We start from the raw sequence: 25467 nt of genomic DNA on the forward strand, positions 1-25467 counted from the left end.
TCAGAGTTCTAATGATGAGGAAAATGCCATTGAAGGCTTTACTGCACAGCTCTTGCGCCGCAACAAAGAGCCAGATTTTCCAACCGAGGCAGTAAAGGCAGTATGCAAGAGACATGAGTATTCCTCAACTCTTGAGGAGGAGGAGGCAGCAGTACCATCGTCTGCACGAGTACAATGTTTGGCTATTGGAGCCTCTGCAATACCAGCAGATTTCTGTCAAACTGATGTAGCTGGGCCATGCCCCCTGCTGCAGATGTCTCTTTCCGATTGTCTACGTGAACAGAAATTAGATCTGGAGAGCTGAGAGAGTCTTGCAGAAAGCTACCAGTTAGCCATTGAGCACATTCAAAAGAGTGCTTTACGAAACAAACAAAGCTTTGACAGTAAAGTGCGGGAATCCACCCTTGCCAAGGGAAATAGAGTTGTTTTGAGGACTTGTTCAGACTCACCCTGTTGAATCAGTCTCAAAAGCTTCTCCTTCACCTTATGATGTTTCCACCGAGGTCATTGAAGAAGTGAGGAACAGGAAGTTACTTGTTGGACTATTTGACCATATCCTACATTGATAGTGCACAAAAGTTAAAAAAGTGAACTCGTCTCCTTCTGCAGTACCAGGTAATACCAGGTATTACCGGATTGCCTGCCAGCAGGAGGCGCTGTGGCTTAGCTGGTCAAAGTGCCTGTCTAGTAAACAGGAGATCCTGGGTTCAAATCCCAGCAGTGCCTTCCTGTTACTATTTGAAACCATCTTCTTCACAGTGTTCAGACTCACCCTGTTGAATCAGTGTCAAAAGCTTCTCCTTCACCTTATGATGTTTCCACTGAGGTCATTGACGAAGTGAGGAACAGGAAGTTACTTGTTGGACTATTTGACCATATCTTACATTTATAGTGCACAAAAGTAAAAAAAAGTTGAACTCGTCTCCTTCTGCAGTACCAGGTAATACCAGGTATTACCGGTTTGCCTGTCAGCAGGAGGCGCTGTGGCTCAGCTGGTCAAAGCGCCTGTCTAGTAAACAGGAGATCCTGGGTTCAAATCCCAGCAGTGCCTTCCTGTTACCATTTGAAACCATCTTCTTCACAGTGTTAATTGCATTCTTAATCTTGGAGTTGGGAAATCTTTCAAAGTCTTTGTATGTCCTCAGTTATCCACCTCACGGTACTCTTGAGAGCTTTAAAAACTTCTTTGCACCCGATCCGAGAAGCTTCTTCAGTTCTAGAACAAATGCTGGAGGGTCCCAGGCATTAAACCGCTAGTGGAGCTTCTGAGGGTTGTTCACCCAATATTGATGTCTTGGGCATGTCTAAATCTTCATTGTGTCCTCTTCTTGGAAACGAAGGAGAGAAAGCATAACGCCCAATGCTTCCCGCCATCAGCACTCATTAATGAAATGTAATGGCATTGGTAGGGAGGTAAGGCACTGCTGGGATTTGAACCCAGGATCTCCTGTTTACGAGACAGGCGCTTTGGCCAGCTAAGCCACAGCGCCTTGAGCTGTGTGCCTCTGGCTACTGTCCAACAGCTGGTGGGGAAAAATGTGACAAACCGATTCAAAACTGTGTCTGCAGAGGTTACTTGGTTTTTCCCTTCCCTGAAGGAGGCACTGTAGCTTAGCCGGTCAAAGCACCTGTCTTGTAAACAGGAGATCCTGGGTTCAAATCCCAGCAGTGCCTGTTGAGCTATTTCAAAATAAGAAATTCTGTGTAGGCAACTTTTCCTCAATGTCAAAATAAAAGGAAGTAATCTGTTGAATCTGAAGTTTGGAGGCACTAAAGATTTAGCAAAGGACACCCCAGCAGCTGTGCACCACATGCAGATGAAAAACATCAAAACTGAAAGTCTACTAAAACATGAAACTGCGCAACTGTGACAACAGACATAAATGGACCAGTATAGAAACTGGGTGAGGCAGGGTTATATTGAGCTTTCGTCCCAAAAGTACTGTCAAGATTCTGCAAATCATTCGAGTTACTGATAAGAGAAGGTAAGACTGTTAGGTGTTGTGTTAAAATAAATGCCGAAGAGTTCTCTATTAAAAACAGCATAAGGAGGTGTTCTACTTTCCTCTTATGTTATGGAAAAGTGTATAGGCAGCAGGAATTTGAGTCAGGTCTCGGTTTTTCTTGATGATGTCACTCCTTTCTCAGCTACACTTGAGAACCATGAGGAATGATCGCTGAAGGTCCTCCATAGGATGAAAGAATTTACTTTAAAGCTGTCGCCAGAGAAATGTCAGTTCTTCAGGACATCTGTCCAATATCTCAGCCATGTTGTATCATCAGAAGGGCTCAAAACAGATCCAGCTGCCCTCACTACCTGGCCAAGACCAGATAACATCAAGTAGCTTAAGTCTTTCCTTGGGTTCACTGGATATTACAGGAGGTTTATAAAAGACTATTCCAAGCTTGCAATACCCCTTAATCACTTAAGTGCTGGTTGCCTCCCACTGAAGAGAAAATCCAGTCTGTCTGGCAGAAACCACAAGGTTTCTACCAGTGCGGATCTCAAAAAGCCTTTTTCACGAAAAATGGACCCCAACCGCTGAAGATACTTTTAAGACATTGATTCTCAAGCTCACAACAGCTCCTGTTCTTGGGTTTGCAGATCCAAAGAACATTATATTGTGCACACCGATGCAAGCGCCCATGTTCTCGGTGCAGCCCTATATCAAGAACAGGAGAGCAAGTTAAGAGTCATTGCCTGTGCCAGTAGGGGTCTCTCCAAGTCCGAGCAAAGGTACCCTGCACACAAGCTTGACTTCCTGTCTGTGAAGTGGGCTGTCACCCAGAACGTTTTCCGCTGTATCTATGGAGTAAAATGTACAGTGATGACAGACAATAATCCACTCACATACGTTTTAACATCTGCAAAGTTGGACGCAGTAGGGCATTGCTGGTTGGCCGTACTTTCCAGTTTTGATTTTGACATTGAGTATAGTGCTGGGAAGGACAACCAAGATGCAGATGGGCTGTTGAGACGTCCGTATCTGCATGCCTGTGATATATCTGATCAGAGTTCTAATGATGAGGAAAATGCCATTGAAGGCTTTACTGCACAGCTCTTGCGCCGCAACAAAGAGCCAGATTTTCCAACCGAGGCAGTAAAGGCAGTATGCAAGAGACATGAGTATTCCTCAACTCTTGAGGAGGAGGAGGCAGCAGTACCATCGTCTGCACGAGTACAATGTTTGGCTATTGGAGCCTCTGCAATACCAGCAGATTTCTGTCAAACTGATGTAGCTGGGCCATGCCCCCTGCTGCAGATGTCTCTTTCCGATTGGCTACGTGAACAGAAATTAGATCTGGAGAGCTGAGAGAGTCTTGCAGAAAGCTACCAGTTAGCCATTGAGCACATTCAAAAGAGTGCTTTACGAAACAAACAAAGCTTTGACAGTAAAGTGCGGGAATCCACCCTTGCCAAGGGAAATAGAGTTGTTTTGAGGACTTGTTCAGACTCACCCTGTTGAATCAGTCTCAAAAGCTTCTCCTTCACCTTATGATGTTTCCACCGAGGTCATTGAAGAAGTGAGGAACAGGAAGTTACTTGTTGGACTATTTGACCATATCCTACATTGATAGTGCACAAAAGTTAAAAAAGTGAACTCGTCTCCTTCTGCAGTACCAGGTAATACCAGGTATTACCGGATTGCCTGACAGCAGGAGGCGCTGTGGCTCAGCTGGTCAAAGCGCCTGTCTAGTAAACAGGAGTTCCTGGGTTCAAATCCCAGCAGTGCCTTCCTGTTACTATTTGAAACCATCTTCTTCACAGTGTTCAGACTCACCCTGTTGAATCAGTGTCAAAAGCTTCTCCTTCACCTTATGATGTTTCCACTGAGGTCATTGACGAAGTGAGGAACAGGAAGTTACTTGTTGGACTATTTGACCATATCTTACATTTATAGTGCACAAAAGTAAAAAAAAAAGTTGAACTCGTCTCCTTCTGCAGTACCAGGTAATACCAGGTATTACCGGTTTGCCTGTCAGCAGGAGGCGCTGTGGCTCAGCTGGTCAAAGCGCCTGTCTAGTAAACAGGAGATCCTGGGTTCAAATCCCAGCAGTGCCTTCCTGTTACCATTTGAAACCATCTTCTTCACAGTGTTAATTGCATTCTTAATCTTGGAGTTGGGAAATCTTTCAAAGTCTTTGTATGTCCTCAGTTATCCACCTCACGGTACTCTTGAGAGCTTTAAAAACTTCTTTGCACCCGATCCGAGAAGCTTCTTCAGTTCTAGAACAAATGCTGGAGGGTCCCAGGCATTAAACCGCTAGTGGAGCTTCTGAGGGTTGTTCACCCAATATTGATGTCTTGGGCATGTCTAAATCTTCATTGTGTCCTCTTCTTGGAAACGAAGGAGAGAAAGCATAACGCCCAATGCTTCCCGCCATCAGCACTCATTAATGAAATGTAATGGCATTGGTAGGGAGGTAAGGCACTGCTGGGATTTGAACCCAGGATCTCCTGTTTACGAGACAGGCGCTTTGGCCAGCTAAGCCACAGCGCCTTGAGCTGTGTGCCTCTGGCTACTGTCCAACAGCTGGTGGGGAAAAATGTGACAAACCGATTCAAAACTGTGTCTGCAGAGGTTACTTGGTTTTTCCCTTCCCTGAAGGAGGCACTGTAGCTTAGCCGGTCAAAGCACCTGTCTTGTAAACAGGAGATCCTGGGTTCAAATCCCAGCAGTGCCTGTTGAGCTATTTCAAAATAAGAAATTCTGTGTAGGCAACTTTTCCTCAATGTCAAAATAAAAGGAAGTAATCTGTTGAATCTGAAGTTTGGAGGCACTAAAGATTTAGCAAAGGACACCCCAGCAGCTGTGCACCACATGCAGATGAAAAACATCAAAACTGAAAGTCTACTAAAACATGAAACTGCGCAACTGTGACAACAGACATAAATGGACCAGTATAGAAACTGGGTGAGGCAGGGTTATATTGAGCTTTCGTCCCAAAAGTACTGTCAAGATTCTGCAAATCATTCGAGTTACTGATAAGAGAAGGTAAGACTGTTAGGTGTTGTGTTAAAATAAATGCCGAAGAGTTCTCTATTAAAAACAGCATAAGGAGGTGTTCTACTTTCCTCTTATGTTATGGAAAAGTGTATAGGCAGCAGGAATTTGAGTCAGGTCTCGGTTTTTCTTGATGATGTCACTCCTTTCTCAGCTACACTTGAGAACCATGAGGAATGATCGCTGAAGGTCCTCCATAGGATGAAAGAATTTACTTTAAAGCTGTCGCCAGAGAAATGTCAGTTCTTCAGGACATCTGTCCAATATCTCAGCCATGTTGTATCATCAGAAGGGCTCAAAACAGATCCAGCTGCCCTCACTACCTGGCCAAGACCAGATAACATCAAGTAGCTTAAGTCTTTCCTTGGGTTCACTGGATATTACAGGAGGTTTATAAAAGACTATTCCAAGCTTGCAATACCCCTTAATCACTTAAGTGCTGGTTGCCTCCCACTGAAGAGAAAATCCAGTCTGTCTGGCAGAAACCACAAGGTTTCTACCAGTGCGGATCTCAAAAAGCCTTTTTCACGAAAAATGGACCCCAACCGCTGAAGATACTTTTAAGACATTGATTCTCAAGCTCACAACAGCTCCTGTTCTTGGGTTTGCAGATCCAAAGAACATTATATTGTGCACACCGATGCAAGCGCCCATGTTCTCGGTGCAGCCCTATATCAAGAACAGGAGAGCAAGTTAAGAGTCATTGCCTGTGCCAGTAGGGGTCTCTCCAAGTCCGAGCAAAGGTACCCTGCACACAAGCTTGACTTCCTGTCTGTGAAGTGGGCTGTCACCCAGAACGTTTTCCGCTGTATCTATGGAGTAAAATGTACAGTGATGACAGACAATAATCCACTCACATACGTTTTAACATCTGCAAAGTTGGACGCAGTAGGGCATTGCTGGTTGGCCGTACTTTCCAGTTTTGATTTTGACATTGAGTATAGTGCTGGGAAGGACAACCAAGATGCAGATGGGCTGTTGAGACGTCCGTATCTGCATGCCTGTGATATATCTGATCAGAGTTCTAATGATGAGGAAAATGCCATTGAAGGCTTTACTGCACAGCTCTTGCGCCGCAACAAAGAGCCAGATTTTCCAACCGAGGCAGTAAAGGCAGTATGCAAGAGACATGAGTATTCCTCAACTCTTGAGGAGGAGGAGGCAGCAGTACCATCGTCTGCACGAGTACAATGTTTGGCTATTGGAGCCTCTGCAATACCAGCAGATTTCTGTCAAACTGATGTAGCTGGGCCATGCCCCCTGCTGCAGATGTCTCTTTCCGATTGTCTACGTGAACAGAAATTAGATCTGGAGAGCTGAGAGAGTCTTGCAGAAAGCTACCAGTTAGCCATTGAGCACATTCAAAAGAGTGCTTTACGAAACAAACAAAGCTTTGACAGTAAAGTGCGGGAATCCACCCTTGCCAAGGGAAATAGAGTTGTTTTGAGGACTTGTTCAGACTCACCCTGTTGAATCAGTCTCAAAAGCTTCTCCTTCACCTTATGATGTTTCCACCGAGGTCATTGAAGAAGTGAGGAACAGGAAGTTACTTGTTGGACTATTTGACCATATCCTACATTGATAGTGCACAAAAGTTAAAAAAGTGAACTCGTCTCCTTCTGCAGTACCAGGTAATACCAGGTATTACCGGATTGCCTGACAGCAGGAGGCGCTGTGGCTTAGCTGGTCAAAGTGCCTGTCTAGTAAACAGGAGATCCTGGGTTCAAATCCCAGCAGTACCTTCCCGTTACCATTTGAAACCATCTTCTTCACAGTGTTCAGACTCACCCTGTTGAATCAGTCTCAAAAGCTTCTCCTTCACCTTATGATGTTTCCACTGAGGTCATTGACGAAGTGAGGAACAGGAAGTTACTTGTTGGACTATTTGACCATATCTTACATTTATAGTGCACAAAAGTAAAAAAAAAGTTGAACTCGTCTCCTTCTGCAGTACCAGGTAATACCAGGTATTACCGGTTTGCCTGTCAGCAGGAGGCGCTGTGGCTCAGCTGGTCAAAGCGCCTGTCTAGTAAACAGGAGATCCTGGGTTCAAATCCCAGCAGTGCCTTCCTGTTACCATTTGAAACCATCTTCTTCACAGTGTTAATTGCATTCTTAATCTTGGAGTTGGGAAATCTTTCAAAGTCTTTGTATGTCCTCAGTTATCCACCTCACGGTACTCTTGAGAGCTTTAAAAACTTCTTTGCACCCGATCCGAGAAGCTTCTTCAGTTCTAGAACAAATGCTGGAGGGTCCCAGGCATTAAACCGCTAGTGGAGCTTCTGAGGGTTGTTCACCCAATATTGATGTCTTGGGCATGTCTAAATCTTCATTGTGTCCTCTTCTTGGAAACGAAGGAGAGAAAGCATAACGCCCAATGCTTCCCGCCATCAGCACTCATTAATGAAATGTAATGGCATTGGTAGGGAGGTAAGGCACTGCTGGGATTTGAACCCAGGATCTCCTGTTTACGAGACAGGCGCTTTGGCCAGCTAAGCCACAGCGCCTTGAGCTGTGTGCCTCTGGCTACTGTCCAACAGCTGGTGGGGAAAAATGTGACAAACCGATTCAAAACTGTGTCTGCAGAGGTTACTTGGTTTTTCCCTTCCCTGAAGGAGGCACTGTAGCTTAGCCGGTCAAAGCACCTGTCTTGTAAACAGGAGATCCTGGGTTCAAATCCCAGCAGTGCCTGTTGAGCTATTTCAAAATAAGAAATTCTGTGTAGGCAACTTTTCCTCAATGTCAAAATAAAAGGAAGTAATCTGTTGAATCTGAAGTTTGGAGGCACTAAAGATTTAGCAAAGGACACCCCAGCAGCTGTGCACCACATGCAGATGAAAAACATCAAAACTGAAAGTCTACTAAAACATGAAACTGCGCAACTGTGACAACAGACATAAATGGACCAGTATAGAAACTGGGTGAGGCAGGGTTATATTGAGCTTTCGTCCCAAAAGTACTGTCAAGATTCTGCAAATCATTCGAGTTACTGATAAGAGAAGGTAAGACTGTTAGGTGTTGTGTTAAAATAAATGCCGAAGAGTTCTCTATTAAAAACAGCATAAGGAGGTGTTCTACTTTCCTCTTATGTTATGGAAAAGTGTATAGGCAGCAGGAATTTGAGTCAGGTCTCGGTTTTTCTTGATGATGTCACTCCTTTCTCAGCTACACTTGAGAACCATGAGGAATGATCGCTGAAGGTCCTCCATAGGATGAAAGAATTTACTTTAAAGCTGTCGCCAGAGAAATGTCAGTTCTTCAGGACATCTGTCCAATATCTCAGCCATGTTGTATCATCAGAAGGGCTCAAAACAGATCCAGCTGCCCTCACTACCTGGCCAAGACCAGATAACATCAAGTAGCTTAAGTCTTTCCTTGGGTTCACTGGATATTACAGGAGGTTTATAAAAGACTATTCCAAGCTTGCAATACCCCTTAATCACTTAAGTGCTGGTTGCCTCCCACTGAAGAGAAAATCCAGTCTGTCTGGCAGAAACCACAAGGTTTCTACCAGTGCGGATCTCAAAAAGCCTTTTTCACGAAAAATGGACCCCAACCGCTGAAGATACTTTTAAGACATTGATTCTCAAGCTCACAACAGCTCCTGTTCTTGGGTTTGCAGATCCAAAGAACATTATATTGTGCACACCGATGCAAGCGCCCATGTTCTCGGTGCAGCCCTATATCAAGAACAGGAGAGCAAGTTAAGAGTCATTGCCTGTGCCAGTAGGGGTCTCTCCAAGTCCGAGCAAAGGTACCCTGCACACAAGCTTGACTTCCTGTCTGTGAAGTGGGCTGTCACCCAGAACGTTTTCCGCTGTATCTATGGAGTAAAATGTACAGTGATGACAGACAATAATCCACTCACATACGTTTTAACATCTGCAAAGTTGGACGCAGTAGGGCATTGCTGGTTGGCCGTACTTTCCAGTTTTGATTTTGACATTGAGTATAGTGCTGGGAAGGACAACCAAGATGCAGATGGGCTGTTGAGACGTCCGTATCTGCATGCCTGTGATATATCTGATCAGAGTTCTAATGATGAGGAAAATGCCATTGAAGGCTTTACTGCACAGCTCTTGCGCCGCAACAAAGAGCCAGATTTTCCAACCGAGGCAGTAAAGGCAGTATGCAAGAGACATGAGTATTCCTCAACTCTTGAGGAGGAGGAGGCAGCAGTACCATCGTCTGCACGAGTACAATGTTTGGCTATTGGAGCCTCTGCAATACCAGCAGATTTCTGTCAAACTGATGTAGCTGGGCCATGCCCCCTGCTGCAGATGTCTCTTTCCGATTGGCTACGTGAACAGAAATTAGATCTGGAGAGCTGAGAGAGTCTTGCAGAAAGCTACCAGTTAGCCATTGAGCACATTCAAAAGAGTGCTTTACGAAACAAACAAAGCTTTGACAGTAAAGTGCGGGAATCCACCCTTGCCAAGGGAAATAGAGTTGTTTTGAGGACTTGTTCAGACTCACCCTGTTGAATCAGTCTCAAAAGCTTCTCCTTCACCTTATGATGTTTCCACCGAGGTCATTGAAGAAGTGAGGAACAGGAAGTTACTTGTTGGACTATTTGACCATATCCTACATTGATAGTGCACAAAAGTTAAAAAAGGGAACTCGTCTCCTTCTGCAGTACCAGGTAATACCAGGTATTACCGGATTGCCTGCCAGCAGGAGGCGCTGTGGCTTAGCTGGTCAAAGCGCCTGTCTAGTAAACAGGAGATCCTGGGTTCAAATCCCAGCAGTGCCTTCCTGTTACTATTTGAAACCATCTTCTTCACAGTGTTCAGACTCACCCTGTTGAATCAGTGTCAAAAGCTTCTCCTTCACCTTATGATGTTTCCACTGAGGTCATTGACGAAGTGAGGAACAGGAAGTTACTTGTTGGACTATTTGACCATATCTTACATTTATAGTGCACAAAAGTAAAAAAAAGTTGAACTCGTCTCCTTCTGCAGTACCAGGTAATACCAGGTATTACCGGTTTGCCTGTCAGCAGGAGGCGCTGTGGCTCAGCTGGTCAAAGCGCCTGTTACCATTTGAAACCATCTTCTTCACAGTGTTAATTGCATTCTTAATCTTGGAGTTGGGAAATCTTTCAAAGTCTTTGTATGTCCTCAGTTATCCACCTCACGGTACTCTTGAGAGCTTTAAAAACTTCTTTGCACCCGATCCGACAAGCTTCTTCAGTTCTAGAACAAATGCTGGAGGGTCCCAGGCATTAAACCGCTAGTGGAGCTTCTGAGGGTTGTTCACCCAATATTGATGTCTTGGGCATGTCTAAATCTTCATTGTGTCCTCTTCTTGGAAACGAAGGAGAGAAAGCATAACGCCCAATGCTTCCCGCCATCAGCACTCATTAATGAAATGTAATGGCATTGGTAGGGAGGTAAGGCACTGCTGGGATTTGAACCCAGGATCTCCTGTTTACGAGACAGGCGCTTTGGCCAGCTAAGCCACAGCGCCTTGAGCTGTGTGCCTCTGGCTACTGTCCAACAGCTGGTGGGGAAAAATGTGACAAACCGATTCAAAACTGTGTCTGCAGAGGTTACTTGGTTTTTCCCTTCCCTGAAGGAGGCACTGTAGCTTAGCCGGTCAAAGCACCTGTCTTGTAAACAGGAGATCCTGGGTTCAAATCCCAGCAGTGCCTGTTGAGCTATTTCAAAATAAGAAATTCTGTGTAGGCAACTTTTCCTCAATGTCAAAATAAAAGGAAGTAATCTGTTGAATCTGAAGTTTGGAGGCACTAAAGATTTAGCAAAGGACACCCCAGCAGCTGTGCACCACATGCAGATGAAAAACATCAAAACTGAAAGTCTACTAAAACATGAAACTGCGCAACTGTGACAACAGACATAAATGGACCAGTATAGAAACTGGGTGAGGCAGGGTTATATTGAGCTTTCGTCCCAAAAGTACTGTCAAGATTCTGCAAATCATTCGAGTTACTGATAAGAGAAGGTAAGACTGTTAGGTGTTGTGTTAAAATAAATGCCGAAGAGTTCTCTATTAAAAACAGCATAAGGAGGTGTTCTACTTTCCTCTTATGTTATGGAAAAGTGTATAGGCAGCAGGAATTTGAGTCAGGTCTCGGTTTTTCTTGATGATGTCACTCCTTTCTCAGCTACACTTGAGAACCATGAGGAATGATCGCTGAAGGTCCTCCATAGGATGAAAGAATTTACTTTAAAGCTGTCGCCAGAGAAATGTCAGTTCTTCAGGACATCTGTCCAATATCTCAGCCATGTTGTATCATCAGAAGGGCTCAAAACAGATCCAGCTGCCCTCACTACCTGGCCAAGACCAGATAACATCAAGTAGCTTAAGTCTTTCCTTGGGTTCACTGGATATTACAGGAGGTTTATAAAAGACTATTCCAAGCTTGCAATACCCCTTAATCACTTAAGTGCTGGTTGCCTCCCACTGAAGAGAAAATCCAGTCTGTCTGGCAGAAACCACAAGGTTTCTACCAGTGCGGATCTCAAAAAGCCTTTTTCACGAAAAATGGACCCCAACCGCTGAAGATACTTTTAAGACATTGATTCTCAAGCTCACAACAGCTCCTGTTCTTGGGTTTGCAGATCCAAAGAACATTATATTGTGCACACCGATGCAAGCGCCCATGTTCTCGGTGCAGCCCTATATCAAGAACAGGAGAGCAAGTTAAGAGTCATTGCCTGTGCCAGTAGGGGTCTCTCCAAGTCCGAGCAAAGGTACCCTGCACACAAGCTTGACTTCCTGTCTGTGAAGTGGGCTGTCACCCAGAACGTTTTCCGCTGTATCTATGGAGTAAAATGTACAGTGATGACAGACAATAATCCACTCACATACGTTTTAACATCTGCAAAGTTGGACGCAGTAGGGCATTGCTGGTTGGCCGTACTTTCCAGTTTTGATTTTGACATTGAGTATAGTGCTGGGAAGGACAACCAAGATGCAGATGGGCTGTTGAGACGTCCGTATCTGCATGCCTGTGATATATCTGATCAGAGTTCTAATGATGAGGAAAATGCCATTGAAGGCTTTACTGCACAGCTCTTGCGCCGCAACAAAGAGCCAGATTTTCCAACCGAGGCAGTAAAGGCAGTATGCAAGAGACATGAGTATTCCTCAACTCTTGAGGAGGAGGAGGCAGCAGTACCATCGTCTGCACGAGTACAATGTTTGGCTATTGGAGCCTCTGCAATACCAGCAGATTTCTGTCAAACTGATGTAGCTGGGCCATGCCCCCTGCTGCAGATGTCTCTTTCCGATTGTCTACGTGAACAGAAATTAGATCTGGAGAGCTGAGAGAGTCTTGCAGAAAGCTACCAGTTAGCCATTGAGCACATTCAAAAGAGTGCTTTACGAAACAAACAAAGCTTTGACAGTAAAGTGCGGGAATCCACCCTTGCCAAGGGAAATAGAGTTGTTTTGAGGACTTGTTCAGACTCACCCTGTTGAATCAGTCTCAAAAGCTTCTCCTTCACCTTATGATGTTTCCACCGAGGTCATTGAAGAAGTGAGGGACAGGAAGTTACTTGTTGGACTATTTGACCATATCCTACATTGATAGTGCACAAAAGTTAAAAAAGTGAACTCGTCTCCTTCTGCAGTACCAGGTAATACCAGGTATTACCGGATTGCCTGCCAGCAGGAGGCGCTGTGGCTTAGCTGGTCAAAGTGCCTGTCTAGTAAACAGGAGATCCTGGGTTCAAATCCCAGCAGTGCCTTCCTGTTACTATTTGAAACCATCTTCTTCACAGTGTTCAGACTCACCCTGTTGAATCAGTGTCAAAAGCTTCTCCTTCACCTTATGATGTTTCCACTGAGGTCATTGACGAAGTGAGGAACAGGAAGTTACTTGTTGGACTATTTGACCATATCTTACATTTATAGTGCACAAAAGTAAAAAAAAGTTGAACTCGTCTCCTTCTGCAGTACCAGGTAATACCAGGTATTACCGGTTTGCCTGTCAGCAGGAGGCGCTGTGGCTCAGCTGGTCAAAGCGCCTGTCTAGTAAACAGGAGATCCTGGGTTCAAATCCCAGCAGTGCCTTCCTGTTACCATTTGAAACCATCTTCTTCACAGTGTTAATTGCATTCTTAATCTTGGAGTTGGGAAATCTTTCAAAGTCTTTGTATGTCCTCAGTTATCCACCTCACGGTACTCTTGAGAGCTTTAAAAACTTCTTTGCACCCGATCCGAGAAGCTTCTTCAGTTCTAGAACAAATGCTGGAGGGTCCCAGGCATTAAACCGCTAGTGGAGCTTCTGAGGGTTGTTCACCCAATATTGATGTCTTGGGCATGTCTAAATCTTCATTGTGTCCTCTTCTTGGAAACGAAGGAGAGAAAGCATAACGCCCAATGCTTCCCGCCATCAGCACTCATTAATGAAATGTAATGGCATTGGTAGGGAGGTAAGGCACTGCTGGGATTTGAACCCAGGATCTCCTGTTTACGAGACAGGCGCTTTGGCCAGCTAAGCCACAGCGCCTTGAGCTGTGTGCCTCTGGCTACTGTCCAACAGCTGGTGGGGAAAAATGTGACAAACCGATTCAAAACTGTGTCTGCAGAGGTTACTTGGTTTTTCCCTTCCCTGAAGGAGGCACTGTAGCTTAGCCGGTCAAAGCACCTGTCTTGTAAACAGGAGATCCTGGGTTCAAATCCCAGCAGTGCCTGTTGAGCTATTTCAAAATAAGAAATTCTGTGTAGGCAACTTTTCCTCAATGTCAAAATAAAAGGAAGTAATCTGTTGAATCTGAAGTTTGGAGGCACTAAAGATTTAGCAAAGGACACCCCAGCAGCTGTGCACCACATGCAGATGAAAAACATCAAAACTGAAAGTCTACTAAAACATGAAACTGCGCAACTGTGACAACAGACATAAATGGACCAGTATAGAAACTGGGTGAGGCAGGGTTATATTGAGCTTTCGTCCCAAAAGTACTGTCAAGATTCTGCAAATCATTCGAGTTACTGATAAGAGAAGGTAAGACTGTTAGGTGTTGTGTTAAAATAAATGCCGAAGAGTTCTCTATTAAAAACAGCATAAGGAGGTGTTCTACTTTCCTCTTATGTTATGGAAAAGTGTATAGGCAGCAGGAATTTGAGTCAGGTCTCGGTTTTTCTTGATGATGTCACTCCTTTCTCAGCTACACTTGAGAACCATGAGGAATGATCGCTGAAGGTCCTCCATAGGATGAAAGAATTTACTTTAAAGCTGTCGCCAGAGAAATGTCAGTTCTTCAGGACATCTGTCCAATATCTCAGCCATGTTGTATCATCAGAAGGGCTCAAAACAGATCCAGCTGCCCTCACTACCTGGCCAAGACCAGATAACATCAAGTAGCTTAAGTCTTTCCTTGGGTTCACTGGATATTACAGGAGGTTTATAAAAGACTATTCCAAGCTTGCAATACCCCTTAATCACTTAAGTGCTGGTTGCCTCCCACTGAAGAGAAAATCCAGTCTGTCTGGCAGAAACCACAAGGTTTCTACCAGTGCGGATCTCAAAAAGCCTTTTTCACGAAAAATGGACCCCAACCGCTGAAGATACTTTTAAGACATTGATTCTCAAGCTCACAACAGCTCCTGTTCTTGGGTTTGCAGATCCAAAGAACATTATATTGTGCACACCGATGCAAGCGCCCATGTTCTCGGTGCAGCCCTATATCAAGAACAGGAGAGCAAGTTAAGAGTCATTGCCTGTGCCAGTAGGGGTCTCTCCAAGTCCGAGCAAAGGTACCCTGCACACAAGCTTGACTTCCTGTCTGTGAAGTGGGCTGTCACCCAGAACGTTTTCCGCTGTATCTATGGAGTAAAATGTACAGTGATGACAGACAATAATCCACTCACATACGTTTTAACATCTGCAAAGTTGGACGCAGTAGGGCATTGCTGGTTGGCCGTACTTTCCAGTTTTGATTTTGACATTGAGTATAGTGCTGGGAAGGACAACCAAGATGCAGATGGGCTGTTGAGACGTCCGTATCTGCATGCCTGTGATATATCTGATCAGAGTTCTAATGATGAGGAAAATGCCATTGAAGGCTTTACTGCACAGCTCTTGCGCCGCAACAAAGAGCCAGATTTTCCAACCGAGGCAGTAAAGGCAGTATGCAAGAGACATGAGTATTCCTCAACTCTTGAGGAGGAGGAGGCAGCAGTACCATCGTCTGCACGAGTACAATGTTTGGCTATTGGAGCCTCTGCAATACCAGCAGATTTCTGTCAAACTGATGTAGCTGGGCCATGCCCCCTGCTGCAGATGTCTCTTTCCGATTGTCTACGTGAACAGAAATTAGATCTGGAGAGCTGAGAGAGTCTTGCAGAAAGCTACCAGTTAGCCATTGAGCACATTCAAAAGAGTGCTTTTCGAAACAAACAAAGCTTTGACAGTAAAGTGCGGGAATCCACCCTTGCCAAGGGAAATAGAGTTGTTTTGAGGACTTGTTCAGACTCACCCTGTTGAATCAGTCTCAAAAGCTTCTCCTTCACCTTATGATGTTTCCACCGAGGTCATTGAAGAAGTGAGGGACAGGAAGTTACTTGTTGGACTATTTGACCATATCCTACATTGATAGTGCACAAAAGTTAAAAAAGTGAACTCGTCTCCTTCTGCAGTACCAGGTAATACCAGGTATTACCGGATTGCCTGACAGCAGGAGGCGCTGTGGCTTAGCTGGTCAAAGTGCCTGTCTAGTAAACAGGAGATCCTGGGTTCAAATCCCAGCAGTGCCTTCCTGTTACTATTTGAAACCATCTTCTTCACAGTGTTCAGACTCACCCTGTTGAATCAGTCTCAAAAGCTTCTCCTTCACCTTATGATGTTTCCACTGAGGTCATTGACGAAGTGAGGAACAGGAAGTTACTTGTTGGACTATTTGACCATATCTTACATTTATAGTGCACAAAAGTTAAAAAAAAGTTGAACTCGTCTCCTTCTGCAGTACCAGGTAATACCAGGTATTACCGGTTTGCCTGTCAGCAGGAGGCGCTGTGGCTCAGCTGGTCAAAGCGCCTGTCTAGTAAACAGGAGATCCTGGGTTCAAATCCCAGCAGTGCCTTCCTGTTACCATTTGAAACCATCTTCTTCACAGTGTTAATTGCATTCTTAATCTTGGAGTTGGGAAATCTTTCAAAGTCTTTGTATGTCCTCAGTTATCCACCTCACGGTACTCTTGAGAGCTTTAAAAACTTCTTTGCACCCGATCCGAGAAGCTTCTTCAGTTCTAGAACAAATGCTGGAGGGTCCCAGGCATTAAACCGCTAGTGGAGCTTCTGAGGGTTGTTCACCCAATATTGATGTCTTGGGCATGTCTAAATCTTCATTGTGTCCTCTTCTTGGAAACGAAGGAGACAAAGCATAACGCCCAATGCTTCCCGCCATCAGCACTCATTAATGAAATGTAATGGCATTGGTAGGGAGGTAAGGCACTGCTGGGATTTGAACCCAGGATCTCCTGTTTACGAGACAGGCGCTTTGGCCAGCTAAGCCACAGCGCCTTGAGCTGTGTGCCTCTGGCTACTGTCCAACAGCTGGTGGGGAAAAATGTGACAAACCGATTCAAAACTGTGTCTGCAGAGGTTACTTGGTTTTTCCCTTCCCTGAAGGAGGCACTGTAGCTTAGCCGGTCAAAGCACCTGTCTTGTAAACAGGAGATCCTGGGTTCAAATCCCAGCAGTGCCTGTTGAGCTATTTCAAAATAAGAAATTCTGTGTAGGCAACTTTTCCTCAATGTCAAAATAAAAGGAAGTAATCTGTTGAATCTGAAGTTTGGAGGCACTAAAGATTTAGCAAAGGACACCCCAGCAGCTGTGCACCACATGCAGATGAAAAACATCAAAACTGAAAGTCTACTAAAACATGAAACTGCGCAACTGTGACAACAGACATAAATGGACCAGTATAGAAACTGGGTGAGGCAGGGTTATATTGAGCTTTCGTCCCAAAAGTACTGTCAAGATTCTGCAAATCATTCGAGTTACTGATAAGAGAAGGTAAGACTGTTAGGTGTTGTGTTAAAATAAATGCCGAAGAGTTCTCTATTAAAAACAGCATAAGGAGGTGTTCTACTTTCCTCTTATGTTATGGAAAAGTGTATAGGCAGCAGGAATTTGAGTCAGGTCTCGGTTTTTCTTGATGATGTCACTCCTTTCTCAGCTACACTTGAGAACCATGAGGAATGATCGCTGAAGGTCCTCCATAGGATGAAAGAATTTACTTTAAAGCTGTCGCCAGAGAAATGTCAGTTCTTCAGGACATCTGTCCAATATCTCAGCCATGTTGTATCATCAGAAGGGCTCAAAACAGATCCATGCCCTCACTACCTGGCCAAGACCAGATAACATCAAGTAGCTTAAGTCTTTCCTTGGGTTCACTGGATATTACAGGAGGTTTATAAAAGACTATTCCAAGCTTGCAATACCCCTTAATCAATCACTTAAGTGCTGGTTGCCTCCCACTGAAGAGAAAATCCAGTCTGTCTGGCAGAAACCACAAGGTTTCTACCAGTGCGGATCTCAAAAAGCCTTTTTCACGAAAAATGGACCCCAACCGCTGAAGATACTTTTAAGACATTGATTCTCAAGCTCACAACAGCTCCTGTTCTTGGGTTTGCAGATCCAAAGAACATTATATTGTGCACACCGATGCAAGCGCCCATGTTCTCGGTGCAGCCCTATATCAAGAACAGGAGAGCAAGTTAAGAGTCATTGCCTGTGCCAGTAGGGGTCTCTCCAAGTCCGAGCAAAGGTACCCTGCACACAAGCTTGACTTCCTGTCTGTGAAGTGGGCTGTCACCCAGAACGTTTTCCGCTGTATCTATGGAGTAAAATGTACAGTGATGACAGACAATAATCCACTCACATACGTTTTAACATCTGCAAAGTTGGACGCAGTAGGGCATTGCTGGTTGGCCGTACTTTCCAGTTTTGATTTTGACATTGAGTATAGTGCTGGGAAGGACAACCAAGATGCAGATGGGCTGTTGAGACGTCCGTATCTGCATGCCTGTGATATATCTGATCAGAGTTCTAATGATGAGGAAAATGCCATTGAAGGCTTTACTGCACAGCTCTTGCGCCGCAACAAAGAGCCAGATTTTCCAACCGAGGCAGTAAAGGCAGTATGCAAGAGACATGAGTATTCCTCAACTCTTGAGGAGGAGGAGGCAGCAGTACCATCGTCTGCACGAGTACAATGTTTGGCTATTGGAGCCTCTGCAATACCAGCAGATTTCTGTCAAACTGATGTAGCTGGGCCATGCCCCCTGCTGCAGATGTCTCTTTCCGATTGGCTACGTGAACAGAAATTAGATCTGGAGAGCTGAGAGAGTCTTGCAGAAAGCTACCAGTTAGCCATTGAGCACATTCAAAAGAGTGCTTTACGAAACAAACAAAGCTTTGACAGTAAAGTGCGGGAATCCACCCTTGCCAAGGGAAATAGAGTTGTTTTGAGGACTTGTTCAGACTCACCCTGTTGAATCAGTCTCAAAAGCTTCTCCTTCACCTTATGATGTTTCCACCGAGGTCATTGAAGAAGTGAGGGACAGGAAGTTACTTGTTGGACTATTTGACCATATCCTACATTGATAGTGCACAAAAGTTAAAAAAGTGAACTCGTCTCCTTCTGCAGTACCAGGTAATACCAGGTATTACCGGATTGCCTGACAGCAGGAGGCGCTGTGGCTTAGCTGGTCAAAGTGCCTGTCTAGTAAACAGGAGATCCTGGGTTCAAATCCCAGCAGTGCCTTCCTCTTACTATTTGAAACCATCTTCTTCACAGTGTTCAGACTCACCCTGTTGAATCAGTCTCAAAAGCTTCTCCTTCACCTTATGATGTTTCCACTGAGGTCATTGACGAAGTGAGGAACAGGAAGTTACTTGTTGGACTATTTGACCATATCTTACATTTATAGTGCACAAAAGTAAAAAAAAGTTGAACTCGTCTCCTTCTGCAGTACCAGGTAATACCAGGTATTACCGGTTTGCCTGTCAGCAGGAGGCGCTGTGGCTCAGCTGGTCAAAGCGCCTGTCTAGTAAACAGGAGATCCTGGGTTCAAATCCCAGCAGTGCCTTCCTGTTACCATTTGAAACCATCTTCTTCACAGTGTTAATTGCATTCTTAATCTTGGAGTTGGGAAATCTTTCAAAGTCTTTGTATGTCCTCAGTTATCCACCTCACGGTACTCTTGAGAGCTTTAAAAACTTCTTTGCACCCGATCCGAGAAGCTTCTTCAGTTCTAGAACAAATGCTGGAGGGTCCCAGGCATTAAACCGCTAGTGGAGCTTCTGAGGGTTGTTCACCCAATATTGATGTCTTGGGCATGTCTAAATCTTCATTGTGTCCTCTTCTTGGAAACGAAGGAGAGAAAGCATAACGCCCAATGCTTCCCGCCATCAGCACTCATTAATGAAATGTAATGGCATTGGTAGGGAGGTAAGGCACTGCTGGGATTTGAACCCAGGATCTCCTGTTTACGAGACAGGCGCTTTGGCCAGCTAAGCCACAGCGCCTTGAGCTGTGTGCCTCTGGCTACTGTCCAACAGCTGGTGGGGAAAAATGTGACAAACCGATTCAAAACTGTGTCTGCAGAGGTTACTTGGTTTTTCCCTTCCCTGAAGGAGGCACTGTAGCTTAGCCGGTCAAAGCACCTGTCTTGTAAACAGGAGATCCTGGGTTCAAATCCCAGCAGTGCCTGTTGAGCTATTTCAAAATAAGAAATTCTGTGTAGGCAACTTTTCCTCAATGTCAAAATAAAAGGAAGTAATCTGTTGAATCTGAAGTTTGGAGGCACTAAAGATTTAGCAAAGGACACCCCAGCAGCTGTGCACCACATGCAGATGAAAAACATCAAAACTGAAAGTCTACTAAAACATGCAACTGTGACAACAGACATAAATGGACCAGTATAGAAACTGGGTGAGGCAGGGTTATATTGAGCTTTCGTCCCAAAAGTACTGTCAAGATTCTGCAAATCATTCGAGTTACTGATAAGAGAAGGTAAGACTGTTAGGTGTTGTGTTAAAATAAATGCCGAAGAGTTCTCTATTAAAAACAGCATAAGGAGGTGTTCTACTTTCCTCTTATGTTATGGAAAAGTGTATAGGCAGCAGGAATTTGAGTCAGGTCTCGGTTTTTCTTGATGATGTCACTCCTTTCTCAGCTACACTTGAGAACCATGAGGAATGATCGCTGAAGGTCCTCCATAGGATGAAAGAATTTACTTTAAAGCTGTCGCCAGAGAAATGTCAGTTCTTCAGGACATCTGTCCAATATCTCAGCCATGTTGTATCATCAGAAGGGCTCAAAACAGATCCAGCTGCCCTCACTACCTGGCCAAGACCAGATAACATCAAGTAGCTTAAGTCTTTCCTTGGGTTCACTGGATATTACAGGAGGTTTATAAAAGACTATTCCAAGCTTGCAATACCCCTTAATCACTTAAGTGCTGGTTGCCTCCCACTGAAGAGAAAATCCAGTCTGTCTGGCAGAAACCACAAGGTTTCTACCAGTGCGGATCTCAAAAAGCCTTTTTCACGAAAAATGGACCCCAACCGCTGAAGATACTTTTAAGACATTGATTCTCAAGCTCACAACAGCTCCTGTTCTTGGGTTTGCAGATCCAAAGAACATTATATTGTGCACACCGATGCAAGCGCCCATGTTCTCGGTGCAGCCCTATATCAAGAACAGGAGAGCAAGTTAAGAGTCATTGCCTGTGCCAGTAGGGGTCTCTCCAAGTCCGAGCAAAGGTACCCTGCACACAAGCTTGACTTCCTGTCTGTGAAGTGGGCTGTCACCCAGAACGTTTTCCGCTGTATCTATGGAGTAAAATGTACAGTGATGACAGACAATAATCCACTCACATACGTTTTAACATCTGCAAAGTTGGACGCAGTAGGGCATTGCTGGTTGGCCGTACTTTCCAGTTTTGATTTTGACATTGAGTATAGTGCTGGGAAGGACAACCAAGATGCAGATGGGCTGTTGAGACGTCCGTATCTGCATGCCTGTGATATATCTGATCAGAGTTCTAATGATGAGGAAAATGCCATTGAAGGCTTTACTGCACAGCTCTTGCGCCGCAACAAAGAGCCAGATTTTCCAACCGAGGCAGTAAAGGCAGTATGCAAGAGACATGAGTATTCCTCAACTCTTGAGGAGGAGGAGGCAGCAGTACCATCGTCTGCACGAGTACAATGTTTGGCTATTGGAGCCTCTGCAATACCAGCAGATTTCTGTCAAACTGATGTAGCTGGGCCATGCCCCCTGCTGCAGATGTCTCTTTCCGATTGTCTACGTGAACAGAAATTAGATCTGGAGAGCTGAGAGAGTCTTGCAGAAAGCTACCAGTTAGCCATTGAGCACATTCAAAAGAGTGCTTTACGAAACAAACAAAGCTTTGACAGTAAAGTGCGGGAATCCACCCTTGCCAAGGGAAATAGAGTTGTTTTGAGGACTTGTTCAGACTCACCCTGTTGAATCAGTCTCAAAAGCTTCTCCTTCACCTTATGATGTTTCCACCGAGGTCATTGAAGAAGTGAGGAACAGGAAGTTACTTGTTGGACTATTTGACCATATCCTACATTGATAGTGCACAAAAGTTAAAAAAGTGAACTCGTCTCCTTCTGCAGTACCAGGTAATACCAGGTATTACCGGATTGCCTGACAGCAGGAGGCGCTGTGGCTTAGCTGGTCAAAGTGCCTGTCTAGTAAACAGGAGATCCTGCGTTCAAATCCCAGCAGTGCCTTCCTCTTACTATTTGAAACCATCTTCTTCACAGTGTTCAGACTCACCCTGTTGAATCAGTCTCAAAAGCTTCTCCTTCACCTTATGATGTTTCCACTGAGGTCATTGACGAAGTGAGGAACAGGAAGTTACTTGTTGGACTATTTGACCATATCTTACATTTATAGTCCACAAAAGTAAAAAAAAAGTTGAACTCGTCTCCTTCTGCAGTACCAGGTAATACCAGGTATTACCGGTTTGCCTGTCAGCAGGAGGCGCTGTGGCTCAGCTGGTCAAAGCGCCTGTCTAGTAAACAGGAGATCCTGGGTTCAAATCCCAGCAGTGCCTTCCTGTTACCATTTGAAACCATCTTCTTCACAGTGTTAATTGCATTCTTAATCTTGGAGTTGGGAAATCTTTCAAAGTCTTTGTATGTCCTCAGTTATCCACCTCACGGTACTCTTGAGAGCTTTAAAAACTTCTTTGCACCCGATCCGAGAAGCTTCTTCAGTTCTAGAACAAATGCTGGAGGGTCCCAGGCATTAAACCGCTAGTGGAGCTTCTGAGGGTTGTTCACCCAATATTGATGTCTTGGGCATGTCTAAATCTTCATTGTGTCCTCTTCTTGGAAACGAAGGAGAGAAAGCATAACGCCCAATGCTTCCCGCCATCAGCACTCATTAATGAAATGTAATGGCATTGGTAGGGAGGTAAGGCACTGCTGGGATTTGAACCCAGGATCTCCTGTTTACGAGACAGGCGCTTTGGCCAGCTAAGCCACAGCGCCTTGAGCTGTGTGCCTCTGGCTACTGTCCAACAGCTGGTGGGGAAAAATGTGACAAACCGATTCAAAACTGTGTCTGCAGAGGTTACTTGGTTTTTCCCTTCCCTGAAGGAGGCACTGTAGCTTAGCCGGTCAAAGCACCTGTCTTGTAAACAGGAGATCCTGGGTTCAAATCCCAGCAGTGCCTGTTGAGCTATTTCAAAATAAGAAATTCTGTGTAGGCAACTTTTCCTCAATGTCAAAATAAAAGGAAGTAATCTGTTGAATCTGAAGTTTGGAGGCACTAAAGATTTAGCAAAGGACACCCCAGCAGCTGTGCACCACATGCAGATGAAAAACATCAAAACTGAAAGTCTACTAAAACATGAAACTGCGCAACTGTGACAACAGACATAAATGGACCAGTATAGAAACTGGGTGAGGCAGGGTTATATTGAGCTTTCGTCCCAAAAGTACTGTCAAGATTCTGCAAATCATTCGAGTTACTGATAAGAGAAGGTAAGACTGTTAGGTGTTGTGTTAAAATAAATGCCGAAGAGTTCTCTATTAAAAACAGCATAAGGAGGTGTTCTACTTTCCTCTTATGTTATGGAAAAGTGTATAGGCAGCAGGAATTTGAGTCAGGTCTCGGTTTTTCTTGATGATGTCACTCCTTTCTCAGCTACACTTGAGAACCATGAGGAATGATCGCTGAAGGTCCTCCATAGGATGAAAGAATTTACTTTAAAGCTGTCGCCAGAGAAATGTCAGTTCTTCAGGACATCTGTCCAATATCTCAGCCATGTTGTATCATCAGAAGGGCTCAAAACAGATCCAGCTGCCCTCACTACCTGGCCAAGACCAGATAACATCAAGTAGCTTAAGTCTTTCCTTGGGTTCACTGGATATTACAGGAGGTTTATAAAAGACTATTCCAAGCTTGCAATACCCCTTAATCACTTAAGTGCTGGTTGCCTCCCACTGAAGAGAAAATCCAGTCTGTCTGGCAGAAACCACAAGGTTTCTACCAGTGCGGATCTCAAAAAGCCTTTTTCACGAAAAATGGACCCCAACCGCTGAAGATACTTTTAGGACATTGATTCTCAAGCTCACAACAGCTCCTGTTCTTGGGTTTGCAGATCCAAAGAACATTATATTGTGCACACCGATGCAAGCGCCCATGTTCTCGGTGCAGCCCTATATCAAGAACAGGAGAGCAAGTTAAGAGTCATTGCCTGTGCCAGTAGGGGTCTCTCCAAGTCCGAGCAAAGGTACCCTGCACACAAGCTTGACTTCCTGTCTGTGAAGTGGGCTGTCACCCAGAACGTTTTCCGCTGTATCTATGGAGTAAAATGTACAGTGATGACAGACAATAATCCACTCACATACGTTTTAACATCTGCAAAGTTGGACGCAGTAGGGCATTGCTGGTTGGCCGTACTTTCCAGTTTTGATTTTGACATTGAGTATAGTGCTGGGAAGGACAACCAAGATGCAGATGGGCTGTTGAGACGTCCGTATCTGCATGCCTGTGATATATCTGATCAGAGTTCTAATGATGAGGAAAATGCCATTGAAGGCTTTACTGCACAGCTCTTGCGCCGCAACAAAGAGCCAGATTTTCCAACCGAGGCAGTAAAGGCAGTATGCAAGAGACATGAGTATTCCTCAACTCTTGAGGAGGAGGAGGCAGCAGTACCATCGTCTGCACAAGTACAATGTTTGGCTATTGGAGCCTCTGCAATACCAGCAGATTTCTGTCACACTGATGTAGCTGGGCCATGCCCCCTGCTGCAGATGTCTCTTTCCGATTGTCTACGTGAACAGAAATTAGATCTGGAGAGCTGAGAGAGTCTTGCAGAAAGCTACCAGTTAGCCATTGAGCACATTCAAAAGAGTGCTTTACGAAACAAACAAAGCTTTGACAGTAAAGTGCGGGAATCCACCCTTGCCAAGGGAAATAGAGTTGTTTTGAGGACTTGTTCAGACTCACCCTGTTGAATCAGTCTCAAAAGCTTCTCCTTCACCTTATGATGTTTCCACCGAGGTCATTGAAGAAGTGAGGGACAGGAAGTTACTTGTTGGACTATTTGACCATATCCTACATTGATAGTGCACAAAAGTTAAAAAAGTGAACTCGTCTCCTTCTGCAGTACCAGGTAATACCAGGTATTACCGGATTGCCTGACAGCAGGAGGCGCTGTGGCTTAGCTGGTCAAAGTACCTGTCTAGTAAACAGGAGATCCTGGGTTCAAATCCCAGCAGTACCTTCCTGTTACTATTTGAAACCATCTTCTTCACAGTGTTCAGACTCACCCTGTTGAATCAGTCTCAAAAGCTTCTCCTTCACCTTATGATGTTTCCACTGAGGTCATTGACGAAGTGAGGAACAGGAAGTTACTTGTTGGACTATTTGACCATATCTTACATTTATAGTGCACAAAAGTAAAAAAAAGTTGAACTCGTCTCCTTCTGCAGTACCAGGTAATACCAGGTATTACCGGTTTGCCTGTCAGCAGGAGGCGCTGTGGCTCAGCTGGTCAAAGCGCCTGTCTAGTAAACAGGAGATCCTGGGTTCAAATCCCACCAATGCCTTCCTGTTACCATTTGAAACCATCTTCTTCACAGTGTCAATTGCATTCTTAATCTTGGAGTTGGGAAATCTTTCAAAGTCTTTGTATGTCCTCAGTTATCCACCTCACGGTACTCTTGAGAGCTTTAAAAACTTCTTTGCACCCGATCCGAGAAGCTTCTTCAGTTCTAGAACAAATGCTGGAGGGTCCCAGGCATTAAACCGCTAGTGGAGCTTCTGAGGGTTGTTCACCCAATATTGATGTCTTGGTCATGTCTAAATCTTCATTATATCCAAATCTGGGATTTGATTCAAGGATCTCCTGTTTGTAAATTAAGTCAAAGCGCCTACTGCTGGATGGGTGTGTCTGCACAGCAAAGGACACCCTAGTAGCTCTACTCAATACAT

General features: G+C 44.6%; 33 non-coding genes across 33 annotated transcripts; 25 read left to right on the forward strand and 8 right to left on the reverse strand.

Moving 5' to 3' along the window:
* Window positions 1-652: 652 nt before the first annotated feature.
* Window positions 653-726, forward strand: trnat-agu (transfer RNA threonine (anticodon AGU)). The gene has a single exon. It is a non-coding gene; the product is annotated as a tRNA-Thr (tRNA).
* Window positions 727-977: 251 nt separating this feature from the next.
* On the forward strand, window positions 978-1051 carry trnat-agu (transfer RNA threonine (anticodon AGU)). Its single transcript has one exon. It is a non-coding gene; the product is annotated as a tRNA-Thr (tRNA).
* Window positions 1052-1416: 365 nt separating this feature from the next.
* trnat-cgu (transfer RNA threonine (anticodon CGU)) lies at window positions 1417-1490 on the reverse strand. Its single transcript has one exon. It is a non-coding gene; the product is annotated as a tRNA-Thr (tRNA).
* Window positions 1491-1600: 110 nt separating this feature from the next.
* trnat-ugu (transfer RNA threonine (anticodon UGU)) lies at window positions 1601-1674 on the forward strand. The gene has a single exon. It is a non-coding gene; the product is annotated as a tRNA-Thr (tRNA).
* Window positions 1675-3662: 1988 nt separating this feature from the next.
* trnat-agu (transfer RNA threonine (anticodon AGU)) lies at window positions 3663-3736 on the forward strand. The gene has a single exon. It is a non-coding gene; the product is annotated as a tRNA-Thr (tRNA).
* A 253-nt stretch (window positions 3737-3989) lies between these two features.
* Window positions 3990-4063, forward strand: trnat-agu (transfer RNA threonine (anticodon AGU)). The gene has a single exon. It is a non-coding gene; the product is annotated as a tRNA-Thr (tRNA).
* Window positions 4064-4428: 365 nt separating this feature from the next.
* On the reverse strand, window positions 4429-4502 carry trnat-cgu (transfer RNA threonine (anticodon CGU)). The gene has a single exon. It is a non-coding gene; the product is annotated as a tRNA-Thr (tRNA).
* A 110-nt stretch (window positions 4503-4612) lies between these two features.
* Window positions 4613-4686, forward strand: trnat-ugu (transfer RNA threonine (anticodon UGU)). Its single transcript has one exon. It is a non-coding gene; the product is annotated as a tRNA-Thr (tRNA).
* Window positions 4687-6674: 1988 nt separating this feature from the next.
* On the forward strand, window positions 6675-6748 carry trnat-agu (transfer RNA threonine (anticodon AGU)). Its single transcript has one exon. It is a non-coding gene; the product is annotated as a tRNA-Thr (tRNA).
* Window positions 6749-7000: 252 nt separating this feature from the next.
* On the forward strand, window positions 7001-7074 carry trnat-agu (transfer RNA threonine (anticodon AGU)). Its single transcript has one exon. It is a non-coding gene; the product is annotated as a tRNA-Thr (tRNA).
* Window positions 7075-7439: 365 nt separating this feature from the next.
* Window positions 7440-7513, reverse strand: trnat-cgu (transfer RNA threonine (anticodon CGU)). Its single transcript has one exon. It is a non-coding gene; the product is annotated as a tRNA-Thr (tRNA).
* A 110-nt stretch (window positions 7514-7623) lies between these two features.
* On the forward strand, window positions 7624-7697 carry trnat-ugu (transfer RNA threonine (anticodon UGU)). Its single transcript has one exon. It is a non-coding gene; the product is annotated as a tRNA-Thr (tRNA).
* A 1988-nt stretch (window positions 7698-9685) lies between these two features.
* On the forward strand, window positions 9686-9759 carry trnat-agu (transfer RNA threonine (anticodon AGU)). The gene has a single exon. It is a non-coding gene; the product is annotated as a tRNA-Thr (tRNA).
* A 642-nt stretch (window positions 9760-10401) lies between these two features.
* trnat-cgu (transfer RNA threonine (anticodon CGU)) lies at window positions 10402-10475 on the reverse strand. Its single transcript has one exon. It is a non-coding gene; the product is annotated as a tRNA-Thr (tRNA).
* A 110-nt stretch (window positions 10476-10585) lies between these two features.
* On the forward strand, window positions 10586-10659 carry trnat-ugu (transfer RNA threonine (anticodon UGU)). The gene has a single exon. It is a non-coding gene; the product is annotated as a tRNA-Thr (tRNA).
* A 1988-nt stretch (window positions 10660-12647) lies between these two features.
* On the forward strand, window positions 12648-12721 carry trnat-agu (transfer RNA threonine (anticodon AGU)). Its single transcript has one exon. It is a non-coding gene; the product is annotated as a tRNA-Thr (tRNA).
* A 251-nt stretch (window positions 12722-12972) lies between these two features.
* Window positions 12973-13046, forward strand: trnat-agu (transfer RNA threonine (anticodon AGU)). The gene has a single exon. It is a non-coding gene; the product is annotated as a tRNA-Thr (tRNA).
* Window positions 13047-13411: 365 nt separating this feature from the next.
* On the reverse strand, window positions 13412-13485 carry trnat-cgu (transfer RNA threonine (anticodon CGU)). Its single transcript has one exon. It is a non-coding gene; the product is annotated as a tRNA-Thr (tRNA).
* A 110-nt stretch (window positions 13486-13595) lies between these two features.
* On the forward strand, window positions 13596-13669 carry trnat-ugu (transfer RNA threonine (anticodon UGU)). Its single transcript has one exon. It is a non-coding gene; the product is annotated as a tRNA-Thr (tRNA).
* Window positions 13670-15657: 1988 nt separating this feature from the next.
* trnat-agu (transfer RNA threonine (anticodon AGU)) lies at window positions 15658-15731 on the forward strand. The gene has a single exon. It is a non-coding gene; the product is annotated as a tRNA-Thr (tRNA).
* Window positions 15732-15983: 252 nt separating this feature from the next.
* trnat-agu (transfer RNA threonine (anticodon AGU)) lies at window positions 15984-16057 on the forward strand. The gene has a single exon. It is a non-coding gene; the product is annotated as a tRNA-Thr (tRNA).
* Window positions 16058-16422: 365 nt separating this feature from the next.
* trnat-cgu (transfer RNA threonine (anticodon CGU)) lies at window positions 16423-16496 on the reverse strand. The gene has a single exon. It is a non-coding gene; the product is annotated as a tRNA-Thr (tRNA).
* Window positions 16497-16606: 110 nt separating this feature from the next.
* On the forward strand, window positions 16607-16680 carry trnat-ugu (transfer RNA threonine (anticodon UGU)). The gene has a single exon. It is a non-coding gene; the product is annotated as a tRNA-Thr (tRNA).
* Window positions 16681-18670: 1990 nt separating this feature from the next.
* On the forward strand, window positions 18671-18744 carry trnat-agu (transfer RNA threonine (anticodon AGU)). The gene has a single exon. It is a non-coding gene; the product is annotated as a tRNA-Thr (tRNA).
* A 251-nt stretch (window positions 18745-18995) lies between these two features.
* On the forward strand, window positions 18996-19069 carry trnat-agu (transfer RNA threonine (anticodon AGU)). The gene has a single exon. It is a non-coding gene; the product is annotated as a tRNA-Thr (tRNA).
* A 365-nt stretch (window positions 19070-19434) lies between these two features.
* Window positions 19435-19508, reverse strand: trnat-cgu (transfer RNA threonine (anticodon CGU)). The gene has a single exon. It is a non-coding gene; the product is annotated as a tRNA-Thr (tRNA).
* Window positions 19509-19618: 110 nt separating this feature from the next.
* Window positions 19619-19692, forward strand: trnat-ugu (transfer RNA threonine (anticodon UGU)). The gene has a single exon. It is a non-coding gene; the product is annotated as a tRNA-Thr (tRNA).
* Window positions 19693-21672: 1980 nt separating this feature from the next.
* Window positions 21673-21746, forward strand: trnat-agu (transfer RNA threonine (anticodon AGU)). The gene has a single exon. It is a non-coding gene; the product is annotated as a tRNA-Thr (tRNA).
* Window positions 21747-21998: 252 nt separating this feature from the next.
* On the forward strand, window positions 21999-22072 carry trnat-agu (transfer RNA threonine (anticodon AGU)). Its single transcript has one exon. It is a non-coding gene; the product is annotated as a tRNA-Thr (tRNA).
* Window positions 22073-22437: 365 nt separating this feature from the next.
* Window positions 22438-22511, reverse strand: trnat-cgu (transfer RNA threonine (anticodon CGU)). The gene has a single exon. It is a non-coding gene; the product is annotated as a tRNA-Thr (tRNA).
* Window positions 22512-22621: 110 nt separating this feature from the next.
* Window positions 22622-22695, forward strand: trnat-ugu (transfer RNA threonine (anticodon UGU)). The gene has a single exon. It is a non-coding gene; the product is annotated as a tRNA-Thr (tRNA).
* Window positions 22696-24683: 1988 nt separating this feature from the next.
* trnat-agu (transfer RNA threonine (anticodon AGU)) lies at window positions 24684-24757 on the forward strand. The gene has a single exon. It is a non-coding gene; the product is annotated as a tRNA-Thr (tRNA).
* A 251-nt stretch (window positions 24758-25008) lies between these two features.
* trnat-agu (transfer RNA threonine (anticodon AGU)) lies at window positions 25009-25082 on the forward strand. Its single transcript has one exon. It is a non-coding gene; the product is annotated as a tRNA-Thr (tRNA).
* The last annotated feature ends 385 nt before the right edge of the window (window positions 25083-25467 follow it).

This window comes from Astatotilapia calliptera, chromosome 13 (genome assembly GCF_900246225.1).
Source record: "Astatotilapia calliptera chromosome 13, fAstCal1.2, whole genome shotgun sequence".
NCBI classification, from domain to species: Eukaryota; Metazoa; Chordata; class Actinopteri; order Cichliformes; family Cichlidae; genus Astatotilapia; species Astatotilapia calliptera.